Below are 6,717 nucleotides of genomic sequence, written 5' to 3'. Positions count from 1 at the left end.
GTGTTGTTTGGAGGTTTCTCATGGGGAGGTTGTTGCTGTTGGTTTTCTGTATTTTAGTTCTTGTGATTTATGTTGAAATTGTTCAGTTTGGTTGTGTATTTCTAAATATTTCATTTATTGTTTATGACTACTTGTGTTATGTTGTAGTTATGTATTTTCATGTTGTAAGCTGCCTTGAGCATGGTTTGAACTGTGGAAAGGTGGCATACAAATAAAATTATGCAGTTCTTTTTTCTGGGGGGGACGCAGGGGTACACATACCCCTAAACATTTTGTGAATTTTGTACATTTACTGTATTTTCCCCGATTTGAACTATAAAATGGTGATTTTCTTGAGTCAAAATGAGAGTACCCCTAAACATTTTTTTAAGGAAAAAAGCACTGAAATTATGTATGTATGTATGTATGTATGTATGTATGTATGTATGTGGAAGTGGGACACGGGTGGTGCTGTGGACTAAACCACAGAGCCTAGGGCTTGCTTATCAGAAGATCAGCAGTTCAAATCCCTGCAACGGGGTGAGCTCCCGTTGCTTGGTCCCAACCTAGCAGTTCGAAAGCACATCAAAGTGCAAGTAGATAAATAGGTACCACTCTAGCGGGAAGGTAAACAGCATTTCTGTGTGCTGCTCTGGTTTACCAGAAGCTGCTTAGTCATGCTGGCCACATGACCTGGAAGCTGTACACCGGCTCCCTCGGCCAATAAAGCGAGATGAGCGCCACAACCCGAGAGTCATCAGCAACTGGACCTAATGGTCAGGGGTACCTTTCTTTACCTTTATGTATGTGGAAGTGCAGCATAAAGGTACAGCAGGAACATATATATATATATATATATATATAACCTGATTCAGATTTTCAGTGTAGTGTGCAATAAAATGATTATAAACAACAATAAAACAAATAGAAAAACATTTTTATTGAGCTTGCAGGAAAATGGTGCATTTGAATTTTCTGTCTCTAAATCTGGAAACAAAACTGATACATATCACAGTCTCCCAAACCATTTTTTTATTCCTTAACAATTTGACAAAAGCTTCAACTGGAGTAGATAACTGGGGTGTGGAGGAGGGGCAGATAAATCTGGAGCAAGATAGAGCCAGGCGCCATCCAGGGTCTGACTTATTTTTTCTTCTGTTGCAATGTCTGCGATATTTTATGGTTTCACAACTTGCAGGCTCTCAGCATGCCAATTACAGACACAGCAATAAGAAATAAGAAATTAGAAAATCTTAGAAAAAGGAACCACAAAGTTGATGGACGAGATCTGCAATGAATTTGCAGAGGGATGGTATGATCACAGCGGGTTTTTATTGATTGGTTGATTTATTTAGCAAGTTTGCTTGGCTACAATATAAATATGCAAACCTAATACAAACCCAGAATGAATTCAGATTCTCATAATTTGAATGTTCTAAACATTCCCAGTTATTGATGCTGTCAGATTGATGGATTTTAGTTAGTGGGGTATTGCCTAAAATGTTGAATTTGAAAAGCTGATGTTGAACATTTAATTGCCTTAATGCTCACTGACAAATGTAGGCTTACAAGTGGGCCATCTAATCTGCATGGTGAATGATTGTACAAAACAGGGTTGTGGTCAGTGGTGGCTGGTGCCCATTGAGACTAGTAGGGTGGAAGGCAGGGTAGATGGAAGTAGTAGAGCCAGAGCCAATGACGGATAGAGGCAACAAATTCTGGGTTTGTCCCACTGAGATCCAGCTCAAGGGCCTTCTGGTGGTTCCCTCATTGCGAGAAGTGAAGTTGCAGGGAACCAGGCAGAAAGACATCTTTGTGGTGGCACCCAGCCTGTGGAACGCCCTCCTGTCAGACATCCAAGAGGTAAACAATTTTTATTTTATTCTATTTTATTTATTTATTGTTATTGTTGTTATTATTATTATTATTATTACACACACTTGAGAACCACAAAGTCTTTTTTGTGGTGTACAGCTTTGCCAGCTTGTCATTACACACACTGTAGCTGGCACACTCTTTTGCAGTAGCATATTATGGTATTTTTAACCAGCGAATGAACACACAGACATAGGCACTTTGCTTTTACATCATTGTGGGGGGAGCAATTGCCAAGCAAACAAAAAAGGCCGGCAAAGAAGAGCCATTAGCAATGTTTAACATGAGGGAAAGGAATGTGGGGGCTCAGGAGGTGATCCATAGGATGCGAATATGTGTTGTAACAGTCAAGCATGCAAGTGCGCCCCTCCCGATTTTAATCTGTGACCTGTCGCTATAAAGCATTTTATGCTGGTACGACATAAATCCATGCTGGTGATGACGGGGGACTTTCCACTTTGCTTTTTTGTTTTGTTTTTAAGTTGGCAAAATTCCTTAGGTGAGTGAACTGTTCTTTAAAGGAGAGTCCAATTTCTTTTTCTTGTAGAAGTGAAATGACATGCCAATAACACAAAACCCTACCTCAGTCATAACAAAGAGAAGTGCAGCTTCCTGGTTACGTGGGAGCGGCACAATTATGACAAAGGACACACGCATGTTATAAAAGCATATCTGCAAGTGAAACAAGGGGGCTGGCCCCCTTGACACCTCAGTCCCACAAGTTCAGGGCCAGGGAAATATCTAATTTGGAGCTTTCATATCAAAGCCACACCAGCCATAGCTAAGACTCCTAACCAAGCGTCAGGCTCACTAGGCCAAAACTTGAATAGGCACATAGCATGCCTGTCTGTCCATCCATTCTACCCCCCCTCTGGGCTGGAATCAGTGCTTACAGGTGTATGGGGTTAATTCTGGAGCAGCTTCCTGATCTCCAGTGTGTGCGTGCTAGCTGTAGTGAGTGACTCAGTAGCTAGGGAAAGACAACCTGCACGTGCCAAGAACATTCTCCTTTCCAACTAGCCTGCGGATTCGGAGAAAAAATAGTTCCACTGAATGAGTGATATTGCAGAGACAGATTCTGGAGTCTGATGCCAGCAAACAGCCCATCTGTTGGACAAATCGATTGAGTATTTTATTTGACTAGAATGGTAGTGATTACTCTCCATTTTTCATTCTCCAGCTCTTCTGTGCACACCCTATTTCTCATGTTCTCAGGCTGAGCCCCAAATCTGAAAATGAGCTGTACTATGGCTTGCCTAGAACTCTCTCTTTATATCTCTCCCTGCCTCTCCCTCTCTGCCATATGTGCAAAAAGTATTGGATGGTTACAAGAAGCAAGGGATGCATTTATTTATTTTTAAGTTCCCCTCCAGCTTCCTCCTTCTAAGATGCAATTCTAATCTTCTCTATTCGCAACTATGACTCAGACGTTGTATTAGGAGGGTCTGTTGTGTGTATTATTAATGAGGCAGAAGTATTTTGTATTGATTGATTTGAAATCCAGATCTATGTAAGGGAAAAGAGAAGAGAATTGGGAAAGAAAAAAAGGGATGGAGGGAAGGCAGAAAAGAAGGAAAAGAAAGAAAACATGAAGCTGCTGAGAATAAGATTCATCAGTGGAATTAATGGGAGTAAAAGGGTGCTGTGGGTTAAGATTCCATAGCCATTTATAGATGAATAATAGCTGTTTTCCTGTCAAAAATGTTTAGGGCATGGAGAATGGAACAGCCAAGTTAGGAGGGTTGTATTTCTCAACTTCAGATTAAATTAGAGCTGCTCCAAAACCACATTGCCTTAGAATCGACAGATACACTTGCTTCTTGGGAACACTCAGTGTGAGTCCTGGCAGAGGAAAACCTCTTTTGCTTTGTCCTCAAAAACAGCTGTGTGGGTTTCCTGGACCTTGAATGCATTGGCGACAGCGGCCCAGCTGGTACCAAGGATGGGAAGACCTGGAGGGTGGTGGAGGAGGATGCTTCCCCCCGCCTTACAAATAAATGTCTGGAGAGAAGGCATCTTTAGCTCACGTAGGCATTTTCTGGTAAGTGTGCTTTCCATTGCTGCTGAACTGCGTCTCACATCTGCTATGCAGCATGTTTAGAAATATATATGCAAAATCCAGACCCTCCAAGTGTTCCTATTTTCCAGGAATGTCCCTGATTTAGAGAAGTCGCCCCGGTTTCTGATTTGATCCTGGAATGTCCCATTTTTCCTTAGGATGTCCCTATTTTCATTGGAGAAATGTTGGAAGGTGTGGAGTTATCTGACCCCTGAGATGTATGAAGGCAATCCTGTATAGGGAAGGGTTGTTGTTGTTTTAAAGTTTAATGTTTTATTATGTTTTTATATACAGTCGCACCTTGGATCCCGAGCGTCTTGCAAGTCGAACGTTTTGGCTCCTGAACGCTGCAAACCCAGAAATGAGTGTTCCGGTTTGTGGACATTCTTTGGAACCTGAACGTCCAACGGCACTTCCGCAGCTTCCGATTGGTTGCAGGAGCTTCCTGCAGCCAATCAGAAGCTGCATCTTGGTTTCTGAATGTTTTGGAAGTCCAACAGACTTCCGGAACAGATTCTGTTCGACTTCCAAGGTACGACTGTATGTTGGAAGCTGCCCAGATTGGCTAGGGCAACCCAGTAAGATGTGTGGGGTATAAATAGTAAAATTATCATTGTGGAATGGGACGTTCCTATTTTCATTGGAGAAATGTTGGAGGGTATGAAAATCCTTTGTTGCACAAACCAGTATGCTGGTTTCTCTTAATGCAGGGAATCCCTTTAAGGCTTGTGTTGCTACTCCATTGCCCAGGAAATGGTTTTTCTTATACTTCAGATGCCTTAGCTATGGGCTGCTGAGCTCAGCACCCCCACACTTAGGACATTGGGATTTCCTCCTCACCTTCTCAGAGGGATCTGGGTTTGCAACAGCTATTATCTGCTTCAAAATCACTTGGTTAAAGGATTTTGCTTACACAGTATTGGAGATTTGGGCTAGCAGAAGTATTGGGCAAGGAGATAGCTGGAGTTTCAGCAGGGGAGGGGTGCCTCAGGTAGTCACCTCTATCTGTCCCTTGGGACTTTCCCTAGGTCACAACTTATCCCCAGGTCAGCTCTGCACATTCTTTGCCAAGTAAGAATGTGTCCTTGAAGTGAGATAATGCCTTTTGCTTCTTTGGATGCAGAGAACTGTGTATAGAAACTTATTATTTTCACAGGACTGGAATGTAGCCTACTGTACAAAGATGAGAGTCACATCCATTACTCCCCTCCCTTTTGCTGATGGTCCTGCCCATGTCTGTATATGGTCCCATCTGCCCCTGGCATGTGGCCTGCTCAGTATTGCCAGTGGTGGAATGTGAACCTTGGGCAGTAGAAGGCTCCAGAAGAAGAACTGCTGCACAGTGCTAGCTGGTATCTGTTGTCATATCCTAATGGTTCCTTCACATCTCACGCAAGCAAACAAATGTTTTGAAGCTGCTGTTTAAAAGCCACTCTATTCTGAGGTTCCAGCAATTCGTGAAATTGGGCAAGGATCTCAAGCATTCAACACAATCCAACTTCATTCTGAACACATTTGAGGGTGTTTCTAGATAGGTGAGGGGGGGAGAGAGAGAGAGAGAGAGAGAGTATCCTGCTATTCTAGTGGCCATGACCTAGTGAAAATGCACCTATGCATTATATTTTAGTATTTTTAAAAAATAAATAAATAAATAAAATTTTAAATTTGTGCTATAATATTATTTATTTAACTGCTATTGCATCATCATCATCATCATTATTATTATTATTGACATTTATATAACACTCCTCATTGGAAGACCACAGAGTTGTTTACAACATGCAACACAAATGTCATTACATAACCTAATATCTATAGAACATAAAAATCAAACAGTTATATAAATATAAGAGAAGAATTACATAATAAAATGCAGATTCTTGTAATAGTGACAGCATAACAAATAAGGAGAAGCAAATCAGCAGCAGAGTATCTAAAATATAAAAACTGTATTTGGAAAAAGTGGTATAGCATAAATGAATATATATATATATATTTAAAGAAACATTGCTGCAAAAATGATGCCATTTCAAAGAGATGGAAGAGCAGTGCAATGAAAATATACACCTCTAGTTATTGTGTGCTTCTGTTCGATTCCTCCCACCACTCCGCCCCAGGAAGATTTTATTAGATCTCAAAAGAGATGGAAGAACTATGGGGGCAAACACAGTCATTTGAGGATAATGTCACCTTGATTTAAAAAAAGAAAGGAATGATCAAAGAATGGTCATTCCAGAATAAGCACCTTGTGGAAGCACACTGAGCTTTGCAGTAAAGCTGTAGTACAATAGCTCTTCAACCTCTGTTGAGGATGGGATAAATACTAGGACACTGTTTCCCAGGCCTGTCATTATGAGCATCCTCCAAACAGAATGCTGCTTCTGTTCAGGACTCATATATCAATTTATTCCACAGACCCAAAATGAATCTGTCTCGATACTCATACAGTGTTGTCATCAACACCAGCTGCTAACAGCTCTCCAATGTTCTGACATAAGCACTTTCTGTCAGTACAGTCTGCTTTTTAAATAAACATCAAAAGAACAGAGCTTTTTCCTGAGATGACCCATATCTCCCCCTTACTCCTCTGTGAGCTGGGAGAAATGCTCCACGTGCAGAGAAGAGAATACCCATCTGCTCATTGAACACTTGCCTTTCTGACAACAAAAGAGGAAGCCTCCGCCTGCATATATGTCAATACTAAAGCTCGCACTGGGTGCTGAACTGAAGACCTGAGGGACTGCATGTACGAACTCAGACTGTGCATCACCTCCCAGGTCTGCAGAGAAACCAGCCAAGAATGC

General features: G+C 41.5%; 1 long non-coding RNA gene across 1 annotated transcript in view; it reads left to right on the top strand.

Moving 5' to 3' along the window:
- Positions 1–1,405: 1,405 nt before the first annotated feature.
- The window catches only part of LOC308588816, a 39,732-nt gene continuing 34,420 nt past the window's right edge, over positions 1,406–6,717 (top strand). The window contains exons 1-2 of the long non-coding RNA XR_014008899.1: positions 1,406–1,842; positions 3,738–3,895. This is a non-coding gene — a long non-coding RNA (uncharacterized lncRNA). The remainder of the gene's footprint in view (positions 1,843–3,737; positions 3,896–6,717) is intronic.

Source organism: Podarcis bocagei (assembly GCF_964188305.1).
Source record: "Podarcis bocagei genome assembly, chromosome: 1".
In the NCBI taxonomy this organism is placed as follows: Eukaryota; Metazoa; Chordata; class Lepidosauria; order Squamata; family Lacertidae; genus Podarcis; species Podarcis bocagei.
Note: the sequence above shows the minus strand (reverse complement) of the source record. Positions and strands in the feature narration are given on the sequence as shown.